The sequence below is a fragment of the Thermobia domestica genome, chromosome 3 (assembly GCF_964235325.1).
Source record: "Thermobia domestica chromosome 3, izTheDome1.hap1.1, whole genome shotgun sequence".
Lineage (NCBI taxonomy): Eukaryota > Metazoa > Arthropoda > Insecta > Zygentoma > Lepismatidae > Thermobia > Thermobia domestica.
Genome location: NC_137456.1, coordinates 243,180,602 through 243,194,769, shown reverse-complemented (window position 1 = coordinate 243,194,769; position 14,168 = coordinate 243,180,602). Strand labels below are relative to the sequence as shown.

The window sequence follows — 14,168 nt, the reverse complement described above, 5'->3', positions numbered from 1 at the left end:
CTGCAAATTATGGAGACGTTAAGTAATACTTTCGACAAAGTAAGTACTTGCAAATATTAAGGATCAAGACCAATCGATCAAAACGATGTCCACGAAGAAATTAACTGATGACTGAAAGGAGGGAATCCAAGCTTTTTTAGTCTTTGCGAATTCTGTCAAAGAATTTGAAGTTTAAAATATACAAAACACTAATTATGCTTGTTGCGCTGTATGGTTGCGAAACATTATCGTTTACTTCGAGGAAAGAACGCAGATTGAAAGTATTTGAAAATAAAATCCTGAAACGAATATTCAGATCCAAGAAGGACGAAAATGGAGAATGGTGGAAACTTCGTAACGAGGAACTGCATAATTTATACTGTTTATCAAACATTGTTAGGCCCAATAAATCTAGGAGTCACAGGTGGGCAGGTTAAGTAGCCAGAATGAAAGAAATAGAAACACTCAAAATTTTAACTAGAAACGCAATGGGAAAATACATTAAGAAGATCTAGGCAGAATTGGAAGGACAATATTAAGATGGATCTTACAAGAAAAGAAATACAAAGTAGAAACTGGATCCGGTAGCTAAGGATAGAAATCAATGAAGAGCTTTTGTGAATAGGGCAATGAACATTCGGGCTTCATAGGCCATAAATTTAGTTAGTAAGACTGGTTATCGAAACAATTTTTGACTTGCAATGGGAAAGTGATATAAGTATTTTAAAATATTGGTTTGACATTTGTATACAAATTTGCTTTGAAAATTTAACATTTAACATTTTTTCTTTTACGTATTAGTGTATTTATTGTGAATCCGATATTTGAAACATTTTCATAATCCCGTGTCAGATCATTAAGATCATATACCAAAGTATAATTGAAAAGCTAGTTTATTGTGTATTATTATTATTATTATTATTATTATTATTATTATTATTATTATTATTATTATTATTATTATTATTATTATATTATTATTTTACAATTCAAAGAAGAAAAGTGATTAGTTACAGGATGTGTTGAAGACAGAAAATTAATTATGTATTGGTGAATCCCAATACATGGGATTAGGTAAAACTAAAGTATATAGATTCAAACTGTATCACTTTTCTCATTACTATTTGGTTCTGAACATGACACCAGAATGGTCCATCTATTAATTGAATACGAACGTAGAGAATGTTTTAAATGTAAAAAACATCTTAATGGTTCACTGTCACTGTAAAAGCTTGACATTAGACTTTATAACATTGTAAACCCACGCAAAAAAGTACAGTGTCGTGTCAATAGAAACATATATCACCTTAAGAATAATTATCAAATCGCACTTGAAGATCGAAAACAATAATAGCTGAAGGTGTAAAAAAGAGAAATGAACTTTAATAAAGTTATTCACAGTTAGTACGATCAAATCGTAATCATTGATAAATAACTTCTTTATAACAAAACAAATCTGATAAAACTGGGTGGATGAAGTGTTAGCTCTCAGTACGCATGGTTACTGATTTGATGCCGCGGGGGTTGGGAGGGAGGATTGGATATAAACCAGAAAAGTTTTCAGATTTTACTAAAGGCAGTAAGATTCCTGCCAAATAGGCTGGTTGCTGAAAATGAACGTTATGCATCATACAATCAATCTAATTAAAGTGGCTTTAATACTTGCTATTCATTTTTGTTTGGCATCCTCATCAGCTTTGATTGCCTTATATGTACATTTTAATCAGGATATTGAAAATATAACAAAAGCATTCTAAGTCTACAATGTTATTAGGTTTTAACGGAAAACAAATTGCCAAATGAATTTAGTATATCCGAAAACAAGTTCGTAACAATTGTCAGGCAATAACTTCTGTAAAATTAAACGATGTATATTTTTTGTATAGAATATAGTGTATGCTAGATAATTATGTACACGACACTATAACTGGGCATTACGCCTGTTGTATTGTCCTTACGAAATAAATAAATAAGGGTCACACATTTCAATCAATAAATCTCATTGAGCTGAACAATATGATATGCATCTGTGTAAAATGTCATGCGTAGTTTACGAGAAATCAACAAACACACTGTTAACAAGAAAATTGTATTTATTGCTGTTATTTTTTCTTAACGGTGACACATGCACTCCTAACAGTAACACACTTAACCGTAATAGTGAAAACATACTTCTTGTAAATAAATGAAATGAAGTTTTTTTTGTTACTATTTGAACTTCATTACTATTGGTATACTCTTTGGGTTAAAATGGTTGATGATGATCGTAAAAAAAAAAAAAAAAAAAAAAAAAGCGTTTATGGAATATTTTGTAAAATGAGATGCAGGCAAAAGAGACAGAGCTCTGAGAAAAAACACGGACACAATCTTGTCCGTCATGAGGTCAATGCATTAGTAATGAATACAGTTCCAACTCTCTGGCTCAATCCCTGACCAAGTAAGTTTGTGGTAGACGACATCGTGTCCATGAGTTTTCTCAAGGTACTCCCGTTTCCCTCTGCATTCTCATTCCACCAATTCTTCCATCGTCATTCATTTGCCTTAAACACCTTTTTGCTTAGTCTAACGGGCATAATCGTGGGACGTTAAACTGAAAGATTTCGCTTTTTTATTTTTCTCCCAATGCTGTTATTTTGTGTTAGCACTTTGTAGCCGGAGTCGGGTATCTCTCTGCAAGGAGGAAGCTGCGTTAAGACTAGCTTGTCACTGTGTTGTGGCATATGTATCTACTGCAATAGTTTCATATAGGCACGAAAGGATATTTTTCTGACGTATGAATGCATGGAAATTTCAAGCGAAATCTAATGTATATGAAAATTAACTTAAACATTTCTTTAGGAGAAGCTTGTGAGTCAGATAAAGAGTGAATGAATAAAATAATAAGGAGGAGTAAAGAAGACTTGAATAAAAGAACAAAGCTAAAGGTAAGTAAGAATTAAAGGAAAAAGAAAGACGGCAACATAAAAAAGAGATGCCCTACATAAGAAATTAAAAAGATGACTTAAATGAGAGAGAACTTAAAGAAGAAATACACATTAAAGTAAAAAAAAAATGAAATAAGTAAATAAAGAGCAAAATATTAATGGTAGGAAAGTTAAGAAGAAACAGAAAATTACATCACTAAAGCGGAACGCAGTAAAATGAATTTTTCTAAAAGATGGCTTTTGTAAAGCAGCATTCCTTATATTACTTTTTAGGAGTCGAAACTACGCTATTCAAAAATATGGGAAGTCATTAATGATTATGTCTATCTGAGCGTCCGTCCACCTCTGTTATAGGTATGGATAAAAGCGAAATATTGTGAGAGAATAGGCGTAGTAAGCATGTGAGAGGGAACGGAAGAAACCAGAGAAATACATAGAAACAATGTTGTTTACCACAAACTTAGATGGTCATGGATCGAAGAAGGAACGCCTCCCACCCGGGATAAGCGTTCTATCTCTGAGTGGTCTTTACTAATATTTAACTACGAGAGACTTGAGAAATGAGACAAAACATCTATAATATTATTAATGTTTAACGGTGCAAATGTTTAAAGTTTAGACACATAACAATCGATAAATCTCACTATGCTGAACAATATCATATTGGCAAAGTATAAAATCTCATGTGTAATTTTCGAGAATATCGAGCAAAATATCCTAAAAATTGATACTGTACGGGAACTACGTTAGCTATTGAGGAGAAACTGAGATTGAAGAATACTCTTGTCAAACCTTTCATTTGACACTTACAAAGTGACAGTTCATGAGATGTAGCCCAGGATTATAATTAACTCTTATGTTTTAATTGCTGTTCGACTATTGTGATATTCAAAGTTGATATATTTGTGTCTGGTGCGTAAAAGATGTAACGTCCGAAACTTGTAAATCATAGTTGTTTGGCAAAAAAAAAAAAAAAGTTTCAGTTTAACGTTCCACGATTGTGTTCCTTAGAGAGACAGCAATTAAAAGAAGTAAATGATGATAGGAAGAATTGGTGGAATTAGAAAGTGGGAGGAAACAGAATTACCTCGAGAAAACTCACGGACAATGTGCTGTCCACCACAAACTTACTTGGGCGGGAATCGAAACCACGGACAGTCAATAAAAAATTTCCGTTTTGCGCCTTACGCTGTTGGCGGACATCTTTAATGTTTTAAATAATGCATCAAATGTTTCCTATAAAGAAAAAAGTTATTAAAGTGGTTTGTCAACGTCCAAACGTGTAGATCAATTTGAAGTTAAACTTAACATTCTATGACGGATATCTATATATCAGTCATACATAGATAGATGAGAACAAGCTGAATAAAATGAAGAACATGAGGTGAATTATCATGTGCACTTTTTGAGAAGATCTCAAAAACTAATTTCCGTGGCACTAAAAAGTTTTGACTTCATTGCCGATAAGAACTGTCAGTTTTTATTGTGTCGGAAAAGATTATTTATTTATGTAGTGTATAAAAAATAATACACTATCAGTAGTCATAATTTGAGGGGAAATTCCCTAACCTAGAAAAATATCGTAGGTAAATTTAGCAAAAAGGGGATTTTTTCAATAAATCGTAAAAAAAATTCAGGGAAAACAAGTGAATAAAATAATTGTGATTGGCACTTCCTTTAATATATCTAAATTAATCTTATCAAATAACTTCTATTATAGGAACTGGACACTCAACAAACTAGGGAAAATTTGACAAGAAAAGCAAAAATATTTTTTGTCAGCGGAGGGAAATTTTCTTAAGGAAATGTACATACACTGTACACTATTAATTAAGGGATTATATAGTATACAGAATAGTGCAAAATTCCGTTAACAACGCCTGGTAGAAGAATCTACACATGAAATAAACAACAACAACAACAACAACAAAAAATGACATTTTGTTTAATTCAACGTCATTTCCGAGTTTCAAGCTGTCCCAAATGGCGGCAAAACAACTTGTGACACCTCATTGCGGACAAAGGAAAGGTGTAACAGAACCGGTCCCAAACAGTTTAGAAAAAGTAATGCCTGAATAACACAATGGTCTCAGGAGGAGGGCTAGGCCTATAGGGACATGGCCTCAAGAAATTTCTCAAATGTGTTGTACTGATGTGAACAGACTGACATGCGGAAAATGGACGCAGAAGACAAGAAACAGTGAACCACACATGTACGATACATAACCGAAACCACTGGGAGTGATCAGTGGCGCTACCGCAGGGGCCAAGGGACATTTGCCCCCTATAGGAAACTTGTTCTTCAAAAGAGAGTACATCGGTAATGCGAGCAAGATGTTACCCAACCATAACGCAGTGTGCCTTCCATCCCTCTACTAAAGCTGTCCATGCTTAAGAATTCTTGTGAATATGTCGAAATTGCCTAGTTTGCGAGTAACAGCGTTTGCACACGTCCCCGGCAATGCCGGATCCGGTTCCGACAATGCCGGCGATGGAATCGGCGGCAATGAGATCAAATGGTAGCTTGCACACGCTTTCCGACCCGGCAAAAAAGCCGGTGGAACTCCCGGCTCCGGCAAATGCAGCCGAACTAGCCACCGACATGTCGGTGTCGGCTCCGGCTCTGGTTTTGTCGGCGGCAATGTTTTCTTATGCGTGGATGCACACGCAGCCGGTAAAGACGGAGCCAGATTGCTGATAGGTTTCTTCAATCTAGCCACAGTGAGTGAGTGGCAAGGCGTTGTGTATTCTTGTTTCTTTTCCTGTATTTGGATTTTTTGTTTGCTTCAGTTTTTTTAATATTTTCTTTTTTTCACATCATATGAATATATAATGAAGAATGAAATAATCAAAATGGCTGTGAGGTACCACAAATATAGCGGCTTGCTATTTACATAAATTCTCAGCAAGGGAAATTCGGATCTTGTTTGAATTATCCAACTACGGCAACGCGGAAAGTGAGTTTCACAGATGTATATATGTATATTAATTTGTTATCTTCTACAGCAGAAACTTACTTAAACGATTTAAACAAAGGGTCATTGGATTCGTTTTGATAGAGAATATGTGAGCATATATGAAGTCATAATTAAAAAAAATCAACATGGCGGAAATGAACAAAATGGAGATATGAAGAAATTATGAATCTAGGATAACAAAGGTTGTAAATTTAAATTAAAGTAAATAAAAACTACAACACAACTACAGAAAGAATTGAATAAACACAAACAGAACAAGAAAATTTCCATTCTTGTGGTTGCATACTGTTTTACCCTATAGATCATAATAAAAATATTCATGTACTCTGTCTTGTCTGGCATTTGTTCCATAGAACGATTGTGGACTGAGTGAATAGGCAGCCGCAATGTTGCCTTTCCAGAATCTATTATTATTATTATTATTATTATTATTATTATTATTATTATTATTATTATTATTATTATTATTATTATTATTATTATTATTAAATAGCTTGATCTCAGCCTGTTTCAATTTTGAGAAATTTAAATAGATGTTAAAATTTTGGCAACAAAATTGAAAAAAAAAGAGAGAGAGAGAGAGAGAGAAAGAAACCAAAAGAAGGCCATATACCTCCTGCGCTCACATCCACACACAAAGAGCAAATAACCTTGTTTTTTCGATCTTCTGTTTAGTCTCCCCCGAGGGAAAAATATAGAAATATAATAGTTTGCAAGACTCCTTCCATCAATCATTGATAGCCATTAGGTTTCTCCTAAGCATTTTCCTTTTGTGTGGATTGTCTTTAGTACATAATTTGGAAAGGGGGGGTGTTGAAAGAGGGAAAGGAATGCATAAAGAAGAATATCTTGTATAATAGTATGATTTGATTTAATCAACACAACAGGCTACAGCCGAAATTGCCTATGTTTTTGTTTTACAAGATGCAAGATGCATTGCAAAACGTTGTCTATGAATGTTATATCGGACGTACTACATATGTAGACCTATCTAGAACAAAATCTCCCCTGGAAAAAATCCTCCTATGCTGAAGAAAATTATAATTTAGTTCCGTTTCCTCCGTTCGATTCCAGGAATGTACTCGATTCGTCTACCTATATGCAACTATCAAGAACAGAAGTATGTCAAGTTGACAGGGGGTGGATTAAACTGACGTTTAACATTTATATGAAACTATTCTGGAGTGCCATACTTTCTGCGTGAGTGTAGCTATATGTTACTTATTTCCGCTTGAAGTAGCTTTTTGATTTAGTGGATTGTTTTCTGCAGTGCACTGAAGTTTTGTTTCAGTGACAATTCATTTCATCGTTGATCGAGTGACAATGACTAAAGTGTTTCAGTACGATGTTTTGAATCTCATTGAATTAGTGGAAATGAGACCTTGACTATGGGACTAGACTACAGATTCATATAAAGACAAGGTCGAAAAGCAGAAAGCCTGGAAAGAAGTATATACAAACCTTGCACAAGACTTCGACACCATGGACAAAAAGAAACGAGAAGCGACAGGTATGTATAGGATAATATAAAACAATAGTGATTCAAACACTATTCTGTTTACTTACAGTTGATACATAAAATGTAGATTATATGTAAATGAAAATAAAATGTACAATCGAAGACACAGAAATGGGCCACTTCGATGTTTTCTTCTGGGTACGGACAATTTACCAGCGTTCAATTTGCCACCAAAATTCGACAATTTGCTACCAGTTTTCGCAAATTCTTGACAATTTGACACTATTGTATAGGGTTACTGCCTATTGTGACTTGTCAAAATTATTAATTTAGCCATGTTTTTCTGCGAATGCTTTTGATTAGACCTATGTACGGACCAATTTACAATATACCTTTGTGTACTAAAGAAAAGATATTTGGGAATTTAGACGTTAATGCTCCTAAGTCACTTGATTGTCGTAATACAATTAACCTTGTTCTTTGCATTGAGCTATTTCTCAGATATTGAACGACCCTTCCATTTATTCATGTCAGTCTGTAATATTACACGACTCTTGAAAAAAAAAAAAAAAAAAAATTGAACAGCGTTGAATATTACTAATTCGTTGTACTAAGAAATCGAACGTTTGTTTAGACATGCGAAAGTAATTAATTAAAAATTTTCTAATCATATGTCCGCAGCTTTTCATATAATGCATAAAACGAACCTTCCACATGACGCACTGTCAACAATGAATGGATCCAAATCTTTCTAGTGCTGCTTTGTTTCCTCTTTCTTCGCCGTAAGTACAGCAAGGCAAGGAGATATCGTTTATTTATTGCTGGACTCATGTTCTCTCCTTCACGTTCAATCGGCACCGGCATTACCGGGATGTGTGTGCAAAGCAGCGCCGGCACCGACATTCCCGGAGCCGGCTCCGGTTTTGCCGGCTGCGTGTGCAAAGCAGCCCCGGTTCCAGTTCCGGCATTGTCGGAGCCGGATCCGGCATTGCCGGGGACGTGTGCAAATGCTCTAAGTGTAGTGAGAAAATCGGTAGCAATAGGTCGAGAATTTTATTTTAAGACTAACTGGCCTATTGCAATGGGGAAGGATGGGGAAAGGAGCTGCCATTGTCATTTTAGTATAAGTACTATTTTGACATTAATCTGTTATAAACGGAATTTTCACCCTGTATATTGTTGTCTGTGTTCTGCTAGCTGTAGCATACAGATTCGTAACAATGACACATACTCGTTAGTTACGCATAAACCACATCTAAAAATAACAACAAACAAATGAAAAAAAAGATACTTAAGACACTGTAAGCTGGTAAGTTAAAGGGGGAAAAACCTACTAACCACTACAAGAAAAACAGGAAAACGTAGAAGACCTGAAGGGAGTTGAGGAAAGCTATAATAGATTGACTGTGTGGATATTTTTTTTTCTTTCTTCATTCCGGAAAGGAAACGCTCATTCTTCATTTGGTAAGCCACCATGTTGAGTGGTCTTAGTGATTGCTGTGGACGTGTGTTCAATACAAGGGAACAAGCGACGCTGGGAGAAAGGCAACCGAGAAATGTTACGACTGTCAGAAACACTCCCGACGGCCTTTCCTTTCACTCAGAGAGCTTTAGATATCACGGCCCTCATAGATACATGTAGTTGCTTTTTTAAAGAAGAAAGAACTTACACCGTATGTTCTAACCTAACTATTATTATTATTATTATTATTATTATTATTATTATTATTACTATTATTATTATTATTATTATTATTATTATTATTATTATTATTATTATTATTATTATTATACGCTTCTGTAGCGTGGGAGACTCGGATCGATTGCCGACGGGAGCTCATGTGGTTCGGGGCTTCCGTTAAGCTGTAGGTTCACTTCTCATATAGCCTCGCTGCTGAAAGTGGCGCTAAACTCAAAATCAAATATATTATTATTATACACGTCTTTGGTGTGGGAGACCCGGGTTCGATTCCCGGCTGGAGTTCATGGGTTCGGGGCATACATTAAGCAGTAGGTTTACTTCTCATATAGTATCGCTGCTGAAAGGGATCCTAAACTCAAAATAAAAAATATTATTATTATTATTATTATTATTATTATTATTATTATTATTATTATTATTAGGCCTATTGTTATTATAAGTAGAAAATAGAAAAAAGTTTCAGGGTACTAAATTTGGTGAGACATTTTATTTCCTCCCAGTTTGTTCTTACACCCAGGGTCGTAACTTGTGGGGGTCATCGGGCAACTGCCACTTCCACAGAAGCTCCCCACCGTTCGATGGAGCCCCATGTTAAGACAAAACTTTTTTACTCCATATACGATACGAAGATGAAATTATAAATGAAGCATCAAACAGATTCACTATATTATATAAACAAAACACCACACAAAAGGTAAATAAAACAAAAATGAGTCTGAGGGAGCAAAAAATGACTACTATTAGGTGCCCTAGAAATAATATGTATTACTATGGCTTTGAGATTAGTCAATATTGTACCCTTAATTAATTTGTCATGTATGAAACGGGCTCAGGGGTGCAACAAATGGAACCGCAGATCTTGCTGTGCGGGAGGGCCCACAGGCTCCGGGGGTCCATAAAGAGTAAGAGAAAGATGGAAAGAGGGGGCCCAAGAATTAGAAAAACAACTTTTCTATGGGACCCTAATACGCGTCTTAATGCTTGGTCCCCCCCCCCCCCCGAAAAAACCTAACTTACGGCGCTGGTTACACCTATGGACTGTATGTTGTTATCTTGGTATATCAGAACCATTTTAGATAGGTTTTCACGACGATCTCACATTTTTTCACTTAAACGTCTTAATAGCTCTCATTAGTATCACCGTTTGCTTGAGTCTATCTCATAAGAATGTCCTCAGTTTCATGAAACACTGGCCTTCGTCTTACTCCGAACAATCTTTTATGAATATTTTGCGAGTGGAGATGAGGTGTTTTCTCTACGGCTTTCAAATCGGTTTTCTTCAGGTTCCAAGTAGTAGTATTGTCAACGGCTAGAGCAGCTCGGCTCCTGGCTCAGTAACTACCGAGCCGAACTGAGAACTGAACCGAGCCATCAGCTCATCCAACCGTGCCGGCTCGAGTCGATGGTTCATTCCAATGAGTCGGCTCGAGCCAATGGCTTACCTGAACTGAACCGAACCGAGCTAATGGCTCACCCCAACCGAGCAGACTCGAGCCGAGAATGACTGAAAAGTTACGAAATAAAAAAATAAATGCATCTAATGGGATTCGAACCAGTTTAAAAAGTATTGCATCAACACAAAAATAGACTACTTGACACGCATGGCTATCGGAACAACTAGAGAACGCACCTTCAGTTCCATTGATAGATAACGAACTCCTTAACTACCCTTATTTTTATGACGATCAAACAATGACGATCTTTGTTTTTCGTTGAGAAGTGTGTTTTCTTTGTTAAAAAAGAAAAAAGTTTGCTGCATTAATGCTAAGATACTGTTTCGTACTAGAAGTATCGTTATTAGAAGTAACAATTATATTTTGGAGAAGTGTACAATTTCTCATGCAGTACGACAATCAATTCCATCATTAAAGACGGAACAGGAATATTGTTCCTAAATCTGAGCTGTAGAGCTGATCAAAGGTGGCCAATAATATTGAGGTCTGGGGATTGGGGGAAAGGGGGCAAAGAGAGCGTTATATTTCCTTCCAATGTTCAAGAAACCATGCCTCACTAGTTCCAGCTCCAGCCAGTCATATTGAAAAATGCCGTCTTGGCCAGAAACAATAACTGAACCATAGAATACATGTATTTAACTGAACTGTTTACATTATCACATTATGACAGTTATGCGTTCTACAATGTAAATCACAGAACCTATGGAATATCAGGGAATTGTAGCCTACAAAATCAAAGATCCGTATTTCTGTTCCATGATAGAGAGAAGAAAGTTGGAGCATAGGCTGCATTGTTCGTCCTCCATACATAAACTGCCCATTGTTGAAAATAATTAGAAATATGACTCATTGGGCTATATTATTAATTTCTAATCAGCGCGGTCAAACTATTTGTATTCTCGGTATAATTTTCCTCTCACAAAATGTTGATGGCGGTGACCGCGGACGTTCGGGTTATGCAACTTAACAATAGGCTGTTGTTGATTAAATTTCTCAGTCACTTTCACCGCATTCGTCAAACGTATTGGGATCGCATAATACTAAAGAGGGTCATATAGTAACTATTACTAGTGGTTAGGTACTACACAAACAACCTCAGTGTTAAGAGCTTCCATATTTTACGTGTTGCAAACTACAGGTGTTTCCGTTATTTTCATAGCCATCTTGAAACTAGAATAATGGAAAAGAAATGTTTTACTTCAAGACTTGTAAGTCGGATATAATATAATTTGTAGAATACATATATTAATAGAATTATCCCCATTAGCACAAATCCCGGGGGGATGAGATGACATGTCTCCTTCGTTTTGGAACTGGGATGACTATCCCCTCAATAATTCAATTTGAAATGTGTTCTTTAGGGAGAAATGTAATTTGGATCCGACTACCTCAAAGGAAAGTGAGATGAAATTGATGTCCCTTGGCTTGTTTCATTTTTGAAAAAAGTCGTATTCTTTAATATTTCAAGCTGAACTTCGTGTCCTACCACTACTTTACCTACATCTCCTGATATATAATATATAACAGTTGCACCTCAGAAATCAGATTCATCTACCGTAATATGAGTTTGGCCTCCCCCGCTCCTAGAATAAACCTCAAATCTGCCCGCCTTCCAAAGTTGAAGACAACTCTGTTCCCTGGTCCTCCACAGCACTGTTTTTCAACTTCATAAGTATTTTGAACATCGCATAAAATAAATACAATAAAAAATACGAAGATTAAGGGAACGGTCTTACCCGTCCCCTCTCCCAATGTTGAAGACAGATTTGCTCCAAAACGTATCCCCATTTATCTCCTCTGTCCATAGTTTGTGAGCACATTACTTAAAGTTTTCAAATTCAGTAATCCTAACTGCGAATATCTCGACATTGCTATTTTACAACTAACATCTTGTTTAACGAAATTACAATTACTCTGATTGTGTATGCCATAGATTACATGTCATATTACTCTATAAGTAGTGCACAGATGTAAGGCCTTCTCTACAATCCTCACAACTGAGTACATTATTCTTGCTTCTAGGTGACTATATCCCTTTGTTACTATGTGCATATTCGTGGCTGAGTGGCCAACATGCATATTTTCTATGGAAATGCTCATGGTTCGGTTCCCGGCAGGTGCACTTTCTTGGATATGAGTCTGAGTATCGGTATAGATTTCATTTTAAACAGTAGATCCTATTTTACCTAGTCTCAGTGCTGAAAAAGGACATTAAACTCCAAATAACAAAGAAACGATGTTACTTATTTTTCTTTGTTTTTATTCTTCGTAAGAGTACCTGAAGTTAATGTTTTAGTGGAGCCTGGTGTCTTGCCTTTACATAGAAGATATAAAGTCATATTTAACTCCTGTCTAAGTGCTAATCTCTACGTAGAATATTGAGCAACATATATCGGTATTTAAAAAATTCCAAGGTAGACAAAATTAATCTTCTTATAATATTTCTCATCTGATCATTTTCCTACCCACAGTCTAGTTACATTTGCAGTGTTGGCTAATAATGAAAAAAATATGATAATGGTAGTCGGGCTATAAATGAATTGGATATTGTTCGTTGCAATTAAATTTATTTAGATTAGTTGCTGGATCCGATAAGTGTTTTAACGCTCCTTCCCACTATCAGCACTGTATCGGATGAAATCTTCTATTTAAATTGGGATTCAAACAATTATTAGGATTTTTATTTTGACCGAGAATCAAACATCAGTTCATATGCAGAAAGCACACAAGTTGATATGGAGCAGGACGTGCCTTATTTAGAACAGTGTTTCTCAATTTATTTCAAAGGAAACCACTTCTGGTTGTTTCTTAAAGTTTAGCGTCCTTTTCCAGCAAGCTATATGAGACGTAAATCTACAGTTTGAAGTGGAGTCTGAACTAGCGTAACGAGTTCGGATTTCATTGTTCTTGCACTGTGAATCAAACCCGGGACCACAGAGACCGCTTTTATTATTCGGAATATTTTACGGGCCATCCTACTCTTGTTCTCTTCGAAAGAAAGAAAAAGCATAGTTAAAACCAGTATAATTTAAAACAATGTTAATTAAAATACCCTTGATTTTATATTGGTGTTAATAGAAGGAAGTACATATGCTGTTGTTTTTAAATATTTTAAGGTTATTAGGAATATTTTATAATAATTCGTGTGCTGCATATAAACTACTAGCGTCCACTATCCGTTTATACATACATACCCCTTCCCCGAAGTTGCACCGACAAAGTGAAATGATAAAAACCATTCCATGTCCGAACCCCATCTATGTTTAAAGTTTGCTTGAGGGTTCGATGGTTCAAAAGGTATGAAGTCATTAGGGATGCGCACGAGACGAGTCGAGACAGGATTTTCCTGACAAAATTCGAGTCAAGACACGGCTCTTCCAATAGAGAAATATACATTTTTCTAGTCGAGACATCACTTTTACAGCATATTTTCGAGACGAGACAGCCACAAATCTTGTCTCGTGCGTATCCCTAGAAGTGATATACATAGTGACTTTCATTTTTATATATACTGTATATTAGAATTTGTTAAATATTTACCATACTAAATTTTATAATTCGTTATTTGTATATTCTTCAGTATATTTCTTTGAGACTTTGAGTCTGAACTAGCATATGTACTTTAAATACAACAACATGAATATTTAAAAACAACAGTATATGTACTTCCTT

At 35.6% G+C, this 14,168-nt stretch overlaps 1 protein-coding gene across 1 annotated transcript in view; it reads left to right on the top strand.

Annotated features, from left to right (window-relative positions):
• The window catches only part of LOC145680996 (uncharacterized), a 1,339,336-nt gene that overhangs the window by 233,712 nt on the left and 1,091,456 nt on the right, over positions 1-14,168 (top strand). The window lies entirely within an intron of this gene.